General features: G+C 40.2%; 1 pseudogene; it reads left to right on the top strand.

Annotated features, from left to right (window-relative positions):
- The window catches only part of LOC139156620 (cytochrome P450 2K6-like), a 69132-nt pseudogene extending 48130 nt beyond the window's left edge, over window positions 1-21002 (top strand).
- Window positions 21003-21369: the final 367 nt, after the last annotated feature.

Here is a 21369-nt window from a genome sequence, read left to right as displayed (position 1 = left end):
TTAAATTTGTATGCTGCCTCGAGTCTACGGAGAGGGATGGCATACAAATTTAATAAATAATAATAATAAATAATAATAATAATAACTTGAGGAGGGTGAAAACAGCCTCTGCTGCACCCTGGAGGCCCACCGGAGGCCAAAAACGCCCTCGCTGAGCCTCTGTGTGAGCCCTCTACTTACCGGGCATCCAAAACAGGCCTTATGAAGACTTCTGGGAGGGAAGGGATGTGTGAGCAGGGCCAGCTGAAAATTTGTCCAGCAAGGGTATGTGCGCTGTAGCTGAGCTAGAGCAGCGGCTCGCGAACCCTCAAATACAGCTCTGTGTGCCACCTGTGGCACCCATGCTATAGGTTCTCCATCACAGCTCTAAGTGTTGGACAAAGGCATTGGGGCTAGGACCGGCCTTTGGCCCATTCTGTTTGGTCCATATCCATGTCATGCAGGGTGCATAACAGAAATATAGCTAGTCCCAGGTTAAGAATGAATTCCATTCCTAACTCAATCTTTACTCAAATTTGTATACAAGTCAGAATTCATACTTGCGAATGGACAGCCTATTACCAAAAATGGGAGTTAACACTGTCCTCGAGCCGTTGAAGCACTGAAGCAGCAGAATGCTTCTAAGAATTGCTGAAAACAGGCTGTATATTAAAAACATGTGGCTTCAGCAGTTCCTGAAAAGATTGCATGGCTTCAGCGCTTTGTCAGCATAAGGAAGAACGTGCCATTTGCCATTTTTAGTAATGGGCAGCCTTTTTGTACTACAGATTGTCCATAAGTTGGATGTTCTTAACCCTGGGGAGTCCCTGTAGAGAAAACATAATCTATGTTCACTATTCCTATATATTCCTATATTCACTATAGCAGTATTTAAAGGATGGCTAATTCTGTATTCTGGAAAACAATCAGTCAACCTCTGCTGAATTGCATCTGCTATTTTGATACTGGACGGCAGCTGTAAATGGTCTGCACCCCCCCCCCAAGTCATGAGCTCCTCCTCCCATATAGGGGGACGCCATCCGGGTAGCAGAAAATTGCCTGTGCCTGTGCCTGTGCATGCGCGGAAGCAAAAATATCCACGAAAACAGCCAAAATCTTACACTCACAAGTTTTCATCAATTTTTGCCATTTTTTGCTTCTGCGCATGCATGGAAGCAAAAATACCCACAAAAATAGCCGAAATACTGGTTAAGGTGCTGACCCAGAAACCGAGAGACTGAATTCTAGCCCTCCTTTAAGTGCAAGGGTGAAATCCAGCAGGTTCTGACAGGTTCTGGAGAACCGGTAGCGTAAATTTTGAGTAGTTTGGAGAACCGGCAATTGCCACCAGTGGCTGGCCCCAGAATGGGGTGAGAATGGAGATTTTGGAATATCCTTCCCCTGCCATGCCCACCAAGTCATGCCCACAGAACCGGTAGGGGGAAAAAGTTGAACTTCACCTCTGCTTAGGCATGAAAGTCTGTTGGGTGATATCAAGCCAGTCACTGTTTCTCAGCCAACCTCACAGGGTTGTTGTGGGGAAAATAGGAGGAGGAAGGACTATTATGTATGTTTGTCATCTTGAGTTACTTATGAATTAATAAAGGGGTGATAGAAATCTAATAAAATTATTCCTTTTTTAAAAATATTTTTTTTATTAATTTTAAATGTTAAAACATACAAACTACATACATACAACATAAAAACAGTGTCCTGTGAAGGTGCACCCATCACCTGACAACATACATATATACCCCACCACCAATTGGAGGGTCTGTACTAACATCTTTAATATTCTTCTAAGCTGGAATCTGCGTTCTGTTTACATATCAAAGAGTGATTCTAATTTATTCTTTATGGCTAGATCACAAATTCTACTTGTCATATAACCTCTCACCATTTCCCATCTTTCCATCAGTTTTTTTCAATTTATTTTCATTATACATATTTATCTTTACCTCCGAGTCTTCGAAGAGGGGCGGCATACAAATCCAACTAACTAACTAACTAACTAACTAACTAACTAACTAACTAACTAACTAACTAACTACGGTAACTAACTAACTAACAAACAAACAAACAAACAAACAAATAAATAAATAAATAAATAAATTCAAAGCAAATGTGGTCCACCATGTACCGATACCAATTCTGCATCGTCCATTTTGCTGCTTCTTTCCAACCCAATACAATTACTGCTTGGGCGCTTTCCAATGCTGCTACTTTTATTTCTTTAAATTCTCTTAAGTCTCCTTTTTTTTGCCAGTACTGCCATTTCCTTTGTAATTGTCCAATTAATATTTAACATCCTGTTCATTTCATCTTGCACTACTGTCCAAAATTTCTGTACTACTGAGCACTCCCAGAACATATGCATAAAAACTCCTCTCTCTCCTTTTAAAAAAAATTATTAATTTTTTATACATACATAAACATTACAATGACAAACAAAACAAAAGAAAACATGAAACAAACATTTGGGAAATTGCTTTCCCTGCTCTTTTGGAATTTTCAGTCGGAGAATTTTCCATTTTCTTTCTTTCTTTCTTTTTAATTATTATATTAACGTACTGCTTTGCATTTTTACATTTTTAGATATTTTTCCTTGAGTTTTATTTATTTTATTTCTTTCCTCTAGCCAATAAATCTAATAAATTTTTCACTGTAGCAAAGAAAAAGTATTTGCATTTAACCACCTTTGCGATTAGAATATCCTTGTAATTTCAGTTTGCTTGCTTGGGACTAAAATATGACAGTGAACCAGCTACTTGGAGATTTGTCTTTCTTGTTGTACTTCCAGGGAAAGTACAACTCTCTTCCCATGGACCAGAAACCTTCAAAACTATGAATATGCTTAAAGAGATGTCCCAAACATCGGATATATCTCTGAACTAGATTAGAGCATATCAGGCTCCAGATCTGTTGCCTTCTGCAGCTGAAGTACCTCAGTGTGGACCTTTTCCAGTATTTTCCAGAAGGCTTTGCTTTGATGAGACCATTTGGTTGGCTCCCAGCGAAAATGCTTCCACCTCACATAACATCATTCTTGTAGCTTGGTGGTGCTGGACTTTTGACCAGACGATCTGGTCTCCTAGGTTTCAGGCTTAATTGTGGATTCTGTCTTATCAAACATTTTCATTCATAAGCATAAAGTCCACAAGCTATTTTCCAGATTCAAGATGTTTCTCAAAATGACAGATGTCACTCTGTCTACAATTCAGAAGCATTCAGGATTTCCCTCTCTGGGGTCAAAGACCAACATGTTATATGGAGTCTGAATCATTTTGAGTCAGGGCGCCATAAACAATTTTCTTTGACATACCCATACTTGGATTTTGATACTCGTTGCGACATTGAATCTGAATTGGTATCTGGTGAAAATATTGTGTAATAATAACTTCCTGTAATATGCCTGCTTTTCATTTGCAATACACTGTGGTGGCTGGCATATATTTTTGTCATTAATCTGGTAGGCCCAACACCTCAGAAAAATACTGGATTTGGGAAGACTTGCTAACCATCAAACATGTTGGATTGGGTGAGCCAACTGAAAGCAAAGGAAAATAAATGTTTAGGAAATATGGTAGAATTAATGCTCTAGAGCTCACGTGACAAATTGACTAAGATCTAGAGCAGTGTTTCACAACCTTGGCAACTTGAAGATATTTGGACTTCAACTCCATGCTGGCTGGGGAATTCTGGGAGCTGAAGTCCAAATATCTTCAAGTTGCCAAGGTTGGGAAATAGTGATCTAGAGGTTGTATATGTCATAACCACAAGGTTCCATGTATTGTCATAATAATAACATGACAACTCTCCGAAAACTCGGGGCGTCATCTTTGTGTCAAAGCAAGGCCTTATTTATTTACTTATTTCCCACCTTTATTATTTTTGCAAATAACTCAAGGCAGCGAACATATCCAGCATACCGTCTTCCTCCTATTTTCCCCACAACAATAACCCTATAAGATGATTGAGCTGAGAGAATAACCAGCCCAAAGTCACCCAGCTAAGGGTCATGGCTAAGGCAGAACTTGAACTCATAGTCTCTCAGTTCCTAGCTTGGTGCCTTAACCCAAACCAAATAGTGCTAGAAATGGTAAGTGGTTTGGACATTGGATTCATATTTTCTCTCATTCCAAAAGAGCAATTAAGGTGAATCTCTTTTACCAAATTTTAAATGGTTATGCTGGTATTTGTTTTGTATGTCTTGACTTTTTATTTTGTTTTGATGTTTTATTTTTTGTCTTTTTAACTACCTTGAGTACCTAATTGAATAGATAGATAGAAACAAATAATTTTATATATTTTTTCCTCTTAACACCATTTTCATCCATGGTTTAACAAGATATTAATTTGAATTAATTTGAATCTTTAGGCTATGAATTGAAATCCTTTAGTGGAAAGAATGGTGCATTTATGTATATTTGCCCTGGCAATAAATGCAAAAGACCAGCTACATTTTAAATTGGGATTCATTCTAGAATGGACTGATGAAGGATACATAATTTTATGCCGCTGTCTTTCCTTCCTTTATTTTCTATTCTCATCCAAAAAAATCTTCCTTGTTAACATTTTATCACTAGCACTCTCATGGCATCTAAATGTATTTGCTGTTTTTGCAAAGTCTGAGTTATATTAAATCTCTGGGCAATGCAAAGCAAATCTTAAAAATAGTTATTTAAAACCACAATTCCTTAAACCGCAGCGCTCAACCCTCCCTACCCTAACTTCTCTTCCCCCACTGGTATAAATCCCCAGTTGACGAGGACTGCTTGACAGCATCAACTCACGAATGTTCCTCCTCCAGTGTACAGTATTTGGTTTTGATGTAAAACAGGGATTGTGTGAAAACAGACCTTTTTTTGTTCAATATGGCATCCTTAAAATATTAGCTTTTCATTTGTGGTGGTGGGGGGAAATGAATAACCACCACTAACTTTCAGGGCTGTTAATATTTGTGTTACTTGTCAAGGAGGAACCTGGGTAACATTTCCAGAGCTTGGTGAAAAAAGTGAACACAAGAATAGGGGGGCACAATTTGAGGTTACTTGGGGGAAAGATTAGAAGTAACGTGAGAAAATATTATTTTACTGAAAGAATAGTAGATCCTTGGAACAAACTTCCAGCAGACGTGGTTGGTAAATCCACAGTAACTGAATTTAAACATGCCTGGGATAAGCATATATCCAACCTAAGATAAAATACAGGAAATAGTATAAGGGCAGACTAGATGGACCATGAGGTCTTTTTCTGCCACCAATCTCTCTATGTTTCTATGTTTGGTGCATTGAGGCTTTCTAAGCCTTAATTTTCTTTTCTAATTATAGTTTATAGCCTTTATTTAACTCCCCATCTTGGGAATGATGGTGCTCCTCAATCTAGCTGAACAAGCACCTGAAGCATCTGTTGTAAACTGACTCAGATAGCTTGACTAGCCATCTCAAGCCTATTGTTCCCACCCACAACAGCACTCGGCAAAATGTCAGTTTTGCAGTGCTGGTTAGTCAATGCTGGTGTGATTCTACCGTTTGATTGAGTAATGCATAGGATTTTTAGCTATAGTTTTAAAAAATGCATTAGATTTGTACTGTACGCTGTGTTTTTATATTTACTCTGAGCCGCCCCGAGTTTTCAGAGAAGGGTGGCATACAAATATAGTAGTAATAATAATAATAATAATAATAATAATAATAATAATAATAATAATGCTCCCGGTTGAACCTGGGAATTTCTGTATGCCCAGTATATTAACTGCTTTGCTGCTCATCTTAGGTCCTTGTTGTACATTTAAATTGCCGTATCCTCTACCCCACCACCCACCCCAACGTGGCTTTTCTTCAAGGACAGGTTTTTTTGCCTTAAGAGCGTAAGAGAGAAAATCTGGACCGTGTTGTGCGTTGGGAAAAAAGCAGGCTCCGCTGATTGATCCTGCAGCAGTTCTGTAACGCTGGGTTCTCAACGTCCTCCTCATTCCCATGGTAACGGACTGATGTCACAGCCTGAAGGACGTGATTTCAGTGCCTGGATGGTGCCTGGGTTTTGTTTCAGGTGAAGAGCAGGTGGACTGCTTGACAGGACTGAAACTCCAGGGATGTGATGGGAGTGGAGCGGGACAATTCGCCTCATGGGTGTCAGCCTGCTTGTATAAACAGAAGGGAAGTGTGATGAATGAATCGGCCGCTTCTTTTGCCTGCCTGCTGACCGACCTTGAAGGGGGAATGACCTGCTGCAGGCATTTCTAGTTTGGATGACTGTTTTGTTCTGGCATCACAGGGTAAAGGGAAGGCAGCGAGGTTTCAAACCTTGGCTTTAGCTTTCCCCAGCTTGGTGCTCTCCAGGTGGTGGAATCAATGCTCCCGTCATCCCAAGCCATGAGATGGAAGAAGGCTGTTCTAGCACGGTACATATCCCCCCCCCTTGCTTTGGTATTGTTTTCCAGTGTTGTGGCCTCATTTATATCCCCTCTGAATTGGATTTTTTGTGTTTACTGAGCCATGCTCTTCCCAGCTCCCCTCCTCCTTTCCCTCCCCCCATCCCCTTTTATTCATTGTGTGTGGGGGGGAACTCTGGTCATATTTTCCTATATCCTATGAGCAGATTCCAAGGTTGTGGAACGGCGTCTCCACCCATTTAATTTGGCTGCAACCTTTTGCTTGTGCTGATTGTTTGAAATCTCACGGCACATATGTGCTTTGGCATGCCCTGAAGGGGGAACCTATAATCACGCTGCCCATTTGCTGGCTTCAGAAGTGGCTGCAAATAAATAGGCTGTGCAGCCCTAAGGCCGCTGAAATAATAGTGAGGTACTATTTCCACCTCCCCCCCTTAAAAAACCCCTCTGAAATACAATTTCCCATAAGCCATCCCATTTAAGGGATTTATTTTTAACTGAGAAATATTAGAGCTTTAGTCTCCAGCTTGAAACACGTGTTTCCTTCCCTGTGAGGTTTTGCAATTTTGCTCCGTCCTTCATTTCTTTGCTCCTGTGTCCAGGAGAGTTCATGGGTGTTTCCCCGTCCTTTAATTTGCATGCTTTCAAAGAGCACCCAAATCTTAATTGTTTCATTGTTGTTTGCACTGATGGCTTCTTGTTGCAAACAAGCACATTCTAAGATTAAAATAGCTTAGTGGTGGTAGAACCTTTTAAAAAAAAAATATTGGAGTTCAGCCCAGAAGATCTCTGAGAATTTTGCCGCCATGTATCTCCTTGCTTTCTCTTAAGTGCTTGCTTGAATACCTGGCAGTTTTATCAAAACTGATATAAGGAAATGTTGTGCTCTTGCAGAGCCTACAAAAATGGCTGTTTTGGGTCCTCTTCCTTGAACAAACAAGCCTTGTTCTTAGTTGGACAGGTTTTTATGATTCTAGATACAAGGGTGTCCAATCTTGTCCATTTTTAAACTCATGGACTTCAACTCCCAGATTTCCTCCTGCCAGCATGTGCTGGCTGTGAGAATTCTGGGAGTTGAAGTCCACAAGCCTTAAAGTTGACAAGGTTGGGTCCCAGTTCTAGAAAACTAGAACAAAGGTAGCATTGAGCCCTGGTTGGGAGTAATTGCCTGTTTCACTGATCAGTCAATGAACTAGTACAGTAATTCAATAGGCTAATGTGTGGTGTTTTGGCAATTTTCTATTACCCAAGCTAAATACTGTATTTTCCCGAAAACAAGTCCTTCCCTGAAAATACCTTTTCCTCTGGTTAAGGTTAGGGAGACAGAGCTGGAAATCAGGTAAGACGGCAAGAGGAGCCCTGTTTTCTTCCATGCACCCCCAAATAATAAGACCTCTCTGAAAATAAGGCCAAGTGCTTATTTCGTGGTTCAAAAAAATATAAGTCAGGGTCTTGTTTTTAGAGAAACATAGGGATGGATTTTCTGAAGAAAGGCCTCTAGGTTTTTAACGCTTCAAAGTATTGAATGATTTGAGGAAAAAAGAGCAAGAGATTATGGGAGAAAATTATCAGAGAGCAAAGAAATAATATCGAACCAGGTATATTGTCATTTTGTTGTTAATTGTGAAGCCATGGCCAACCCATTGTGACCCCACCATGGGCAACGTTCCTCCAGACCTTCCTGTCCTCTACCAGCCCCTGGAGTCCATTTACTCTCACGCCGACTGCTTCAGTGACTCCATCCAGCCACCTCATTCCCTCACCTCAATCATTCCCAGCATTGGGCTCTTCTCCAGTGAGTCCTTCCTTGTCATTAAGTGGCCACGGTATTTGAGTTTCATCTTCAGGATCTGGCCTTCTAAAGAGGAGTCAGGGTTGGTCTCCTCTAGGACTGACCGGTTTGTAATAATCTTAGATATTACAAAGCATTTAGTGGTTGTACGTACAACACAGAGACAAACTAACCTGATGCTCTGGGTTTAAAATCCTGTCAGATTTGAGCAGCATGCCTCATGGCAAGTAATGTATGGCAACTCTATTTTAGAAAATGTGAATGGGAATTACAGGGTTGCCTGTCTGATTTTCTGTACAAGTAGTCCTGGACTTACAACAGTTCATTTACTAACCGTTCGAAGTTACAAGATTTGGAAAAAGTGATTTATAACCATTTTTCACATTTATGACCGTTGTAATATTCCACATGGTGACATGGTCAGATGCTGGGGAACCGATTCATATTTATGAGGAGTGCAATGTCTTGGGAACACGGGATCACCTTCTGTGACCTTCTAACAGGCAAAGCCAGTGGGGAAGGCAGATTCCATTAACAACCGTGTTACTATCTTAACAACTTCAGTGATTCACTTAACCATGGCAAGACAAGTCATAAAATGAGTCAAAACTCATTTAACAAATGTTTCACTTAAGAACCAAAATGTTGGGCTCAGTTAGAGAATTTTAGAAAAAATTGAGTGTTTGGCCTTCCTGTGTCTTCTTTCCACCATCAAGAAAAAAATAATGCCATATTTTAATTGGCAATATATCGAGTCATTGGGGTCACCAAAACAAAAAAAGAGCTGTGGACCAACAGCTTTACAAACTTGAAAGACATCCCGTCCAATGTCATACTACGTCCATAACAGGCGTGGGTTCCACTTACTTTTGCCACTGGTTCACATCTCAGTGTTTTGTTATGTTGTGTGTGCGCACATCCCCTTGTGCAATTTCAATTCCACACATGCTTGGAAAGTGGATTCAGCCCGAAACACAGCTGAGGAGCTCATCAGCTGTGCTTCGGGAGAAGAAATAAAGATGAATATTAACCTGGGGGCGGTCGAGAGGGTTTTTATATCAGAGAATGAGTAGAAGACATCCAAAAACATTGATTGATTTATTGATTGATTGATTGATTGATTGATTCAGATTCAGGTTTAGATTTAGAAGCTGCCCTTCTCCTGATGGACACAGGACGGCATATAACAATAAAACCAAATATAAAATTTAAAACCCCAATAGAGGAAAACACTAATCTATCATTCATACTACTAGCTGGAGCAAAGCGTTGTCGCTCAACGGCCCCAGACCTGCTGGCACAGCCATGTTTTTAGAGCCTTTCGGAAGGCCAGGAGGGTGGGGGTGGTATGAATCTCCGGGGGGACTTGATTCCAGAGGATCAGAGCTGCAACAGAGAAGGCCCTTCCCCATGGTCCTGCCAGTTGGCATTGCTTGGCTGACGGGACCTGGAGAAGGCCAACTCTGTGCGATCTAATCGGTCGCTGGGACATGTGAGGCAGAAGGCATGAAAATTCACTGAAAAATCAGGGAAAAAATGACAGAACAGGATCCGTGATGCCAACGTTACATCACCAGCGGATCACTAACGGTTCGGGCTATCTTGTAAAGAGGAATTCATGTGTGTATATGAGAGCTCTCTGTTGCTTTCAAGAAGAAGAAAATTTTGTGGTATAATTGATGGTAGTCTGGTCCATTGCTTTCTCTGTTGAACTTTGTTCTTCAGGGTGTGATGTGAGTCCAGTGACTTTCCAGATTCCTGACAGTATGAACTGGGAGGATCTGTTTTGAGTAGCAGTAATAAAAACAGCAGTTCCCAGCTGGAAGTTAGTCAAAACTCCAATATCAGCACTGTGGATGCCAAAATGGAAAAAAACAAGTTTCTTAGCCTTTGTTTTCTCTCCACCTCTTGGAGGAAAGACAGAGGATCACTTGCTTGACATCGTGCAGAATCTTAGTGAGGCAGTGAAAGTGTATGGCTTTTTATTTGTAGCCTCCATTGGCTGTAATAAAGCATAGTGGGAGATGTAGTTCAATATAGAAGTCTCTGTGCTGCAGATAAGACCTTGGAGAAGGCTGGATTTTCTTATTTAACAGCATGTGTAATAAATACATCCGTTAATTCGTTCACTGACTTCCTTGGTTAGTGGGGTTTATGTACCACTAAACTTTTGATAATTCTCTTTTTAACAGTGTTAAGGTTAAATACAATATAATAAAATAACAACACTAATCACTAATAATAACAAAAATTACTAAGAGAGAAACTAAGGCCTCCAAGAAGAAAGCCATCTAAAAACAGACGAGGGCGGGGATTCTAATTTATTCTCGATCCCCTCCAAGGACTTTCTTTATAGGCCATGGGTGATGATTCATTATATGATGTAATGAACTAATAATTGGCTTCAGCATTTTGTGCAAACTTCCACTATTGTGAAGATGAATTCTCCCTCTACTAGCCTATGGTCCTAATTCATTTCAGTATTCCCCAGATTTGCCGTACTTTTTGGAGTATAAGACACACCTTTCCCCTCCAAAGAGGGTGGAAATGTTGGTGGGTCTTATACACCAAATACAGCCATTTTTGGCCTTCAGAAGCCCTGGCTCAGAGTCCCATTTTTGTGAAAACTTTTTTTTTTGTGCACAAATGGGGGCGTTTTTGCTTCCCCCAGCCCCTAGGAGCACTCTGCAGGCCTCCCAAGCCCTCTGCCCACCTCATTTTTAAAAAAAGGTGAAAAATGGGCCATTTTTGCAAAAGTGGGAATGTTTTTGCCTTCCTCCAACTCACAGGAGCACTCTGCAGGCTTCCCAAACCCTCTGTGTGCCCCATTTTTTGCAAAAACAGGTGGGCCGACTGATTAACCGATGATTAGCTAATAATTAATATTAAGAACTGATTTTATACCATTTTTACCATTTTATATTATTTTATACTATTAATTATTAACCTTGTGAAATTTTCTATTTTTATTTATATGTATTTATACTATGTCATATTTTATCAGCATTTTTATCTATTATTAATTTAATCCTTTTTTAACATTGGGGGGGGGTCTCTAATTAATGGATGATTGGAGCAGATTCAATGTTGTGCATGGAATGAATGATTGGTATGAGTGTGATGGTTGGGGTGGGTGGGAGTATGGTATGGATGGGATGAGCGACAGTAGTATGAGTGATAGATTTGGCCCATCTGACGCTCGGGAGACAGGAGAGGAAGGGGCATTGATCTCTGGGGTGGCAGAGGGCCGGAATATCCCTGTGTTGCTGGGGAGAGGCAGATATGGCGGGGGTCACAGAGCTAGCCGTTCCAGGGGAACAAGAGACCGTTGCTTAATAACGGTCCCTTGTTCCAGCTCTGTGAGCCCAATCTTGGGTACTGGTGATGAGTGTAACTCTGGCCCTGGACTCAGGTTGCTGCTGCTTAATGCCAGGTCGGTGGTCAATAAAGCTCTCCTCATCCAGGATCTGATCCTGGATGAGAAGGCCGACCTGGCATGTATTACTGAAACCTGGCTGGGCCCAGAGGGAGGTGTTCCTCTCTCTGAAATTTGCCCAGCTGGGTTTCAGATATGGCACCAACCTCGACCCCAGGGAAGGGGGGGAGGAGTGGCTATTATAGCCAGGGAGAGCCTTTGCCTACGTGGACTCATTGCTCCGGAAATTGCGGGTTGCGAGTCACTCTTGATGAAGTTGGACTTAGGGGTTCAGGTGGGCTTATTTCTCACGTACCTGCCTCCCAGCTGCGTGTCAAAAGCCCTGCCTGTGCTACTCGAGGAGGTAGCCGGGTTGGCGGTGGAGTTCCCCAGACTTATTGTCTTGGGGGACTTCAACCTGCCGTCACTCGGCGAAACCTCTGGGTTGGCACAGGAGTTCATGGCCACCATGACAGCCATGGACCTGACTCAAGTAGTACGGGGTCCGACTCATGAGGGGGGGCACGCACCTGACATGGTATTCCTTTCCGAGCAATTGAGCAATGGTCTGAGACTAAGGGGCTTAGAAGCAGTGCCTGTGTCATGGTCAGACCATTTTCTACTACGGCTTGACTTCCTGGCTCCAATCCTTCCCCGCAGGGAGGCGGAACCAATGAAGATGTTCCGCCCCAGACGCCTGATGGACCCAGAGGGCTTTCAGACGGCGCTTGGGGTTATTCCAGAGGCACTCATCCACAGTTCGGCGGAGTCTCTTGCAGAGGCCTGGAATACGGCTGCTGCGAAGGCTCTCGACCGGATTGCGCCTTTGCGACCTCTCCGTGGCGCTAGACCCCGTAGAGCCCCATGGTTCAACGAGGAGCTCCGGGAGTTGAAACGCCAAAAGAGACGTCTAGAGAAGCGATGGAGGAAGAGCAGGTCTGAATCTGATCGAACACTTGTAAGAGCTTTTATTAAGACTTACAAAGTGGTGCTCAAGGCGGCAAGATGCGCGTACCATGCCGCCTTGATTGCACCAGCGGAATCCCGCCCGGCAGCTTCAGAAGAAATTGATTCATTGGAAAAAAATGGAACTTGAAAATTGGTAAAGCTACCAGGAAAAAAAAAAGCCATTTGGTTGCAAATGGGTGTTTAGATTAGATTAGATTAATTGGATTTATATGCAGCCCCTCTCCGCAAACTCAGGGCGGCTCACAACAATAATAAAAAACAGTACATAATAACAAATCCAATGCCCACCAATCTAATTACAATTTAAAATTAATAAATTCATAAAACAGTCCCAATATATATAAAAAACAGGCACACAGTCAATCAATCAAACGGCAAAACAACATGGGCAAGGGGGAGATGTTTTAGTTCCCCCATGCCTGACAGCAGAGGTGGGTCTTAAGGAGTTTACGAAAGGCAGGGAGGGTGGGGGCAATCCTAATCTCAGGGGGGAGCTGGTTCCAGAGGGTCGGGGCCCCCCACAGAGAAGGCTCTTCCCCTGGGTCCCGCCAGACGGCATTGTTTAGTCGACGAGACCCGAAGAAGGCCGACTCTGTGGGACCTAACCGGTCGCTGGGATTCGTGCGGCAGGAGGCGGTCCCGAAGATATTCTGGTCTGGTGCCATGAAGGGCTTTATAGGTCATAACCAACACTTTGAATTGTGACCGGAAACTGATCGGCAACCAATGCAGACTGCGGAGTGTTGGAGTAATATGGGCATACTTAGAGAAGCCCATAATTGCTCTCGCAGCTGCATTCTGCACAATCTGAAGTTTCCGAACACTTTTCAAAGGTAGCCCCATGTAGAGAGCGTTAGCTGATATATTTACAAAGTCATTACTAAATGAAAGCCATAGAAACTTGATGGATTTGCTAGCAGTAAAGAAAATGTAAATAAATAATGTTTTTTCCATGCAAATGAAATAAGAAATGAATTTATATTGTTTTAGTTTGAAAAAAACAAACAAATGTAAATTATTTCAGCAGGGGTATGTTAGCATAGAACATGAGAAAAAGAGAATGGAATGTTAAGAGAGAGGTAATTTGCATATTGATATGTAAATCAGTTTTTGGCAGTTGGAAGATAGAATTCTGGGGATTTATGTGCTGACTGTTGGAGAATCTGCATCATAGAGAGCAGATGTGTAGAGAAATATAGTTATACTGTTAAGTTGTTTATTTGTGTAAATATGAAACAAGTTCAATGAGAAAAGAAGAAATAAAAGCATAAGTTTTATATTAGAGTCATTGTATCGTGTACTCAAATATACATTGTAGCACGGTTCTGCTATGAATAGACTCTACTGGATGAGGTGAAGAGAATCACTTAAAACCATAAATCACATAGAAATCCAACAGGAATGTCTGTAATTTTTTGATTTACAGGAAAGCTTCACATGAAACTTCATATGCATTTCCCACACTAACTTTCTGACTCTACAAGGGAAAAACAACTGCTATAAACATTCTCTTCATTATAAAGGCAAAATTTTCAGTAGTGCAAATATATCTTTTAGTTTTGCACTTTCTCTTTAGGTATCCTTTTTTCTCATGGGGAGAATTGGAAAATGATGCGCCGCTTTACCTTATCTGCATTACGGGACTATGGAATGGGCAAGAGAACTATAGAGGATAAAATAATTGAATAGTGCAGGATCTTGATAAAAGCATTTGAATCTTATGAAGGTAAGTTGATGTTCTCTTCTGATGATTCACCTGGAGCTAAACATTCACAGATTTATTGCAGAAAAGTTAAGAATCCACCTCTACAGCTACCTCAAATACTTGAATCCTATTTAATATCCTTTTGCCCAATATCTCCATGTTCTCCAGCATTGGCTATCAGTTTCCTAGATGATTGTACTGGTCTAAGGTGGGAAGTCTTTGCTGAACAATCTTTTAAAGCTGATGTTCTTTCATAGCTGTAAATTAATTTTAATAACTTTGTTTAATTTTAATATATAGGACAACCATTTGAGAATACAGCAATTATGAATTCTGCTGTTGGCAATATCATAGTGTCTATTGTACTTGGCAAGCGGTATGAGTATGAAGACCCCACATTTCAAAGACTAATAAAGTTAGTCAATGAAAATGTCCGGCTTGCAGGAAGCCCTCCTGTCTTGGTAAATTATTTTTCAATTTTAAAAAGAGTTCATAGTGCGTTTATTGTGTTATCTTTAATGTACTGTGGGATTTTTAATAAATATGCCATGTTTTCCAAGGTTCACTATGACAGAAAAGCCCTGACGTCTTATATACTGTATGCAACCATTTCCCACTTGTAATATGAATAGGTTTAATAAAAATCTTCACATTGCGCACATGAAAATATTCTGGTTTCTTTGTGACTCTTTTTATCATTTTTGTGTTTTTCAGTTCTATAATATGTTCCCCCTGTTTGGTTTTCTTTTTGGTGCTCGTAACATAGTTCTGAATAACAGAAATGAATTGTATGGTTTCATAAAGACCACTTTCATAGAACACCTCAAAGCTCTGGATGAAAATGACCAGAGGAGCCTTATTGATTCATTTCTTGTCCGACAGGCAGAGGTAAGGAAGTGTTTTATTCCAGGAATTCCAAAGCTCAGTGATTTACCTTTGTAAGTTAGTCTTGGGATTTTCAGGAAAAATAAGGAAGAAAATGAAGATTCCTCCTTGGGGATTGTACTAGAAGACCTTCAAGGTCCTTTCCAACCCTATGATTTTATGAAAATATGAATTTATTGAAGACATTTTAAAGAATTTCATGCTCATTATTTCCATTTATATGAATGTCTTAATCACAAATTGTAGGGAACTCAGCACTTTATGGTGTTTAGAACTACAATTTCCACCATCCCTTTTAATGATTTAGAAAGCTGGAGACTGAAATCCAAAATTCTGGGAGATGTTTCTATTATTCAATGTTCTCCAGCTTTCTGCTATTTAGTTGTTGAGAGTATACTGAATGTGCTTAGATAGATTATTTATATATTGCAGGAGAAGAAAGACAAAACAGAAAGGTATTTTCATAATGAAAACCTAATTGCTGTTGTGAATAACCTATTTAATGCTGGGATGGACACGACTTCAACCACATTGCGCTGGACCATACTACTAATGATGAAATATCCTGATATTCAGAGTAAGCACTTTGACAATCATTAAGTGTTGTATCTCATGATTCTTGACAAATGTATATTTTCCCTTCAGCTGACTGAGAGCATATGCACCAAAGACAAATTCTTTGTGTGTCCTATTCTATTCTAGTCTAGTCTAGTCTAGTCTAGTCTAGTCTAGTCTTGTCTAGTCTATTTTCATTTGGTTGGATTTCAATATTCAAATATTTTGTAAAATTAAGGTATAATGCAACGAAACATGTCATCTACGAAAGTAAAATTTAATGGCTGAAATTGTTGTCAGACAAGGAGTAATGTGTTGAATGGTGTGAAATCCCCCCCCCCCCCAAGTTCCTTTGTTGTCTTTGTTACCTCCAACATTCATTTAGCTAGGCCCATGATGGCAAAGCTATGGCATGTGTGCCCCTAGCTCAGCTCCACTGTGCATCTGTGCTCTAGCCAGCTGATTTTTGGCTTGCACGGATGCTCTGGGAGGGTGTTTTCACCCTTTCCAAGTTCCCAAAAAAGCCTCTGGAGCCTAGGGAGGGCAAAAAACGGGCCCACCGGGCTTACTGGAAATCGTGAAACAGGCTCTGGGAGGATGGGGAGGCCGTTTTTGCCCTCCTCAGGTTCCAGGAAATGCTCATGTATGAGCATTGGGATGTGGCCCATGGGGGGCATTGAAATATGGGTGTGGGCACACGTGTGTGCATGACAGCATGCACATATGGGCTTTTAGCACCCAAAAGGTTTGCCATCACTGAGCAAGGCCATTGAAAAAGAACCTTTGATAATGCATGTCAAAAGTGATATGCCATGATGTTTTGGATGACATACCAACATTTAAACAAGAGCTGAGAACTATCCCTGAAAGCATGCCCCATTCTTACAAACATTTTACAGGCTGTGGAGATATGTGAGAATAAGGACCTGCTTTTGCATGGTCTCCAGAAATCATGTAAGAACAGGGTATGCTTTTGCGTGATTTTGGGAGTCTGCAGTTTTACTAATTTTTTTTACTGATTTACCTGCACCGACTTTGCTTATGTTTATGTTTTTATCAATACCTGCTATCTTGTGCATGTTTTTAACAAACAAACAAACAAACAAACAAACAAACAAACAAACAAACAAGAGCTACAAGAGAATAAAGAACTCATGGAAATCAAGCTGCTTTGGGTAGGCCACAGGAGCCTATCAACAGAAAATAAACCCCCACCATATGAAAGTAAATGCCACACAGCAAATCCTGAGATGCTACAAGGACAAGTGTGCCATTCTCCAGTCACCACGCACCATAGAACAGCAGGTAGCCTGCTCAAGCATCAACATTATTGTAGCACCATAAGGTACTCATACTAGCAAAAATAAATTTTGTCCAATGCTTGAAGAAAGAAACAATTCTGACAATTCTGACAAACATCTGGCTGGGAATTAAATTTGGAGAAGATACTTACCTTTCACAGTTAAATGTATCCAAGATTTAATGCAAAATTAAAACATTAACAAGCATCTTATAATTGTTTTATTTTCTTAGATAAAATATATGAAGAAATTTCAAGAATCATTGGATCTGCTCAGCCAAGGATTGAACATCGAGCAAAAATGCCTTATACTGATGCAGTTATCCATGAAGTTCAAAGATTTGCTGATATTGTTCCAGCAAATGTAGCACGAGCAACTACAGTGGATATAACTTTCAAAGGCTATTTCATTCCAAAGGTGATTAGTCTCATATAAGTGCTTTGTTCATTCAGTGATGGCTAGTGTATTTCTTCTTAATATGTCCAATCATATTATCCTCTTGATATGTTTGATATCTATGTCATAGATATTATTAGTGTTCAACATTTCTATATGTCTGAAATGTAAATGACAATCCGTTTTAGTATATTTTTTAACTTTTAAATAGGAAGGTAAAGCTGATACAAACTATTAAACAATGAGATTAAAAAGAAAAGAAAGGAAATAACAGAGGAAAAAAACAAAAAGTGCAAGAAGAGGGAAAATAATTAAAGAAATGGTTTTTAATATTCTTCATAGCAGTTATATGTACAGTAGTGCCTCTACTTAAGAACTTAATTTCTGTGACCAGGTTCTTAAGTAGAAACATTCTTAAGTAGAAGCAATTTTTCCTATAGGAATCAATGTAAAAGCAAATAATGTTTGCAAACTCATTAGGAACGAAATAAAAGCTCAGAATTTGGGTAGGAGGAGGAGGAGGAGGAGAGTCACTGCCAAAGGAAGAAGTTGAGATAAGGGGAATAAAAAGAATCCAAAACTTTAAGGCTTAAAAAAAAAAAGAGGGACTCTGAGGCGGTGAGGAGGAGCACACGCCTCCCATACACCCGGCCCGAGGCTACCTCCCATACACTGTCTGCTGCTGCTGTTACCTGTTGCCTCTTTCTTTCCATGCTGAAGGGCTCCCCTCTCCTCTCGCTCACTCGCTTTGTAGCCGCCACCTTTCCTTCACTGTGCTGACTCCTCGGCTGCCCAGAGCGAAGTGAGTGTTTCTTTTCTCTGAGCACTGGCAGAGGTTTATTCTCTCTCCAAGTGCCCAGAGAAAGGAAAATGGTTTGTTTGCTCTGGACTTCCAAAGCCTCCTTAAGCGCCACAGAAAGACTCCTCTGGCAGCCCAGAAAAGCCCGAGATGGCCTGGATTAAAGCGGGAAATGGCAGGAAATTGGCCAGGACTTCATGCCGCTGTCAAATTTCCTGGGAACTTTTCCTGGGCTCGGGTTCTTAAGAAATGGTTCTTAAGAAGAGGCAAAAAAGTCTTGAACACCCAGTTTTTATCTAGAAAAGTTCTTAAGTAGAGGTGTTCTTAAGAAGAGGTACCACTCTACAAATATATTTTAACCTCTCTCTAAAATTGAGTCATATTCTGCTTCTTTCTGTATTCTATCCTGCCTAATTATTGAAAACATAACTCACAAGTTCATTTTTTATTTTTATACAAAAGGTCCATAAGAGGTTTTCAGTCCTGAATAAATAAAAATATAAATTATTTAATCAAAAAGGTTAATTTACAATTTCAGCAAAATCTATCCAACTCATCAAACATTCCTCCATGAATGAAAAGAACCATTTTCATTATCAGTACATTTCATTTTACTCCATATTATAAGCCTTTATCCATATTATTTTTTTCTGAAAACTATAAGTAGGGCAACTATATCCTTCTGCTATTAATTGGTCTCTGATTTGATTTTAACATTCCTTTGATAATTTTCCAATAGATCTATAATTTTCTCATGCATCAACCTTATTATTTACTATGCATGTTTATGCACTTATTTATGTATTTATTTGCTGTCTATTTTTAGGTTCGGTAATCTGCCAAGTGTTTTCCTATCTGGGAGATAAACAGCATATAAATTTAATGAATAAATAAACCACCTTCAGTTGTGGGTATCCCCTTCCCAGTGGCCCCAAATCAACCAACAGAACCAAGTTTTAGTATCCTTCCTGGAGGTGGGGGCAGTTCTTATATCTGGTGGTAGAGTGTTTCACAGGGTTGTGGCCACAGCAGAAAAGTCTCTTCTCTTTGACTTCACCTGCTAGAATTTTTTAGTAGACATGGTCCGCAGCAGGCTTCTTCCACCGGAGTGAATGTAATGCGCTAGTTCCTTTGGGTTGAGACAATTCCTAAAATACCCTGGACACTTGACATATAGGGTTTTAAAAGTAATCAGCTTGAAGCTTCAATTGGACCTAGAAGCAAACTGGTAGCTAACGCAGATCCTGCAACAGTAGTGTTATATGTGCCATGTTGGGGGGAGGGGGCAGAGCTGTGAATGTTGCTCATCAGCTGTAACTTCCAAACATTTTTAATAAGTAGCCCTATTTAGAAGGCATTGCAGTAATCCAAACAAGAGATAAGTAGGGCATGAGTGATCATGCACAGGGCCTCACAATCCAGATTAAGGGGCAGCTGGTGCACAACATAAAATTGCACAAAGCCCTTCCTAGCCATAATTTCCACCCACTCTTTGAGAAGGAGTCACAAATGAAGGACAATTTCTTGATTCTGTACTAAATCTACCTGGGGTAATGCAACACACACGCACACACCAGATCTAAGGGTGATAAAGTACCAGATGTTGAGGTTCTCTGCACTATTCAATTTTCCCAGAGTTCAACTGAAGCCTTTTGTCCCCCATCCAGACCTCTGCAACCTCCAGGCACCTAGAAGGGGTAGCTGTGGCATCACTTGGATCACCCAGGATAGAGATTTTCTTAATTTTCTTTTTTCTTTTTGGTTATTCAGATTTTTTTTCAGTCCCAGCAAATCTTTCCTCCAATTCTTTTTTAAAACGTTCCAGTCATTTTTTAAATGCTTGAAAATAAATATCTTGAAATGCCCTTATCAGAAATTTGTTCTAGGCTCCTTCTCCAGGTTCGCAGTTTTTCTTGTGGTTGCTGTCATGAGAAAGTAGAAGTTTAACAGTTACTATGATGAGAACAAAGTAGACTTTTTTTCCTTTTGTATTTTTCTACCATTTTTAAAACTTTTTAGTCTCAGCTGGCTTTCCATAATCACAGGCAAGTACACAAGCTCATAGTATTCTTAACTCCTTGTTTTGTAAAATCCACCATCATTGTCCCCACTTATAAATAGCCAGCCTTCCCATGCTAGTCTAATTAAGTTTATTTAATGTCAAAGACTCTTTCATTAAAGAAAAATATCTGTTTTATAAAAATCACTATTCTTTACTGTTTGAGACCCTCTGATATCATAATCCGGTGAAGGTTTTTTGCCTTTAAATTAAAAGCCTATTATTATATATCCTTGTTTCCGAAGCTACTCAATTACCCCTGAGACATTAAATTAATCTCTATTGTAAAATTCATTTCATGCATGTGATTTGTCATCTCTGAGCCACCATTTCATGGTAAGAACTACAAAGTGCTATTGAAGAACCACTGAAACCAGTTTCCCCATCTTTGTTCATTGGTTTCAGGTCGAAGAATCTGCTTAGGTGAAACTCTTGCCAAAATGGAGCTCTTTTTGTTCTTTACCAGCCTCCTACAGAGATTCACTTTCCAGCCACCCCCTGGAATATCAAAAGAAGACCTGGACATGACACTGGCAATTGGGTTTACAGCTCCTCCTATGCCTTATAAGTTGTGTGCTCTGCCTCGTTCATAACATGAATCACAATTTTAGTTTCTAGATTCCTTCACTTCCATATGTGTTCTTGTGAATTTTTCAATATTCTCTTCTAACCTGTCACTGCTATGATTATTCATACATTTCCAAGCTTACATGCCATTTTGCAAAGCACAATAAAAGTGAAATTGAGATAAAAGTTAGTTTAAAAATGAATTTCAATTCTTGTGACATTCCCTGCATATAATAAGCAATAGCTAATAATAAGAGAATAACAGGAGTCAGTAAAAACATCAGAAACTTTGTGCAAAGATTGGTGAAAGAAGGAAAACACAGTAGCTGGTCAAAGGTGATAGATTGGAAGAGGTAGATGGATGTTTTTCAAGGAGATGATGACTGGTATTGTTTGTTATTGCACTGATTCCTCTGTCAACACCACTGAACGACTCAAACCATGGCTATTAAACATGAAAAAAATCTGCTAGAATATCCCACCTCCTTTACAAGGATGATCTGAAACGTTTACATCTCATTTGGCAACCAAGGACCCAAAGTTTTGAGGAAGA

This window comes from Erythrolamprus reginae, chromosome 1 (genome assembly GCF_031021105.1).
Source record: "Erythrolamprus reginae isolate rEryReg1 chromosome 1, rEryReg1.hap1, whole genome shotgun sequence".
Lineage (NCBI taxonomy): Eukaryota > Metazoa > Chordata > Lepidosauria > Squamata > Dipsadidae > Erythrolamprus > Erythrolamprus reginae.
The sequence above is the reverse complement of the archived record's forward strand: the minus strand, read 5'-3'. Positions and strand labels throughout refer to the sequence as shown.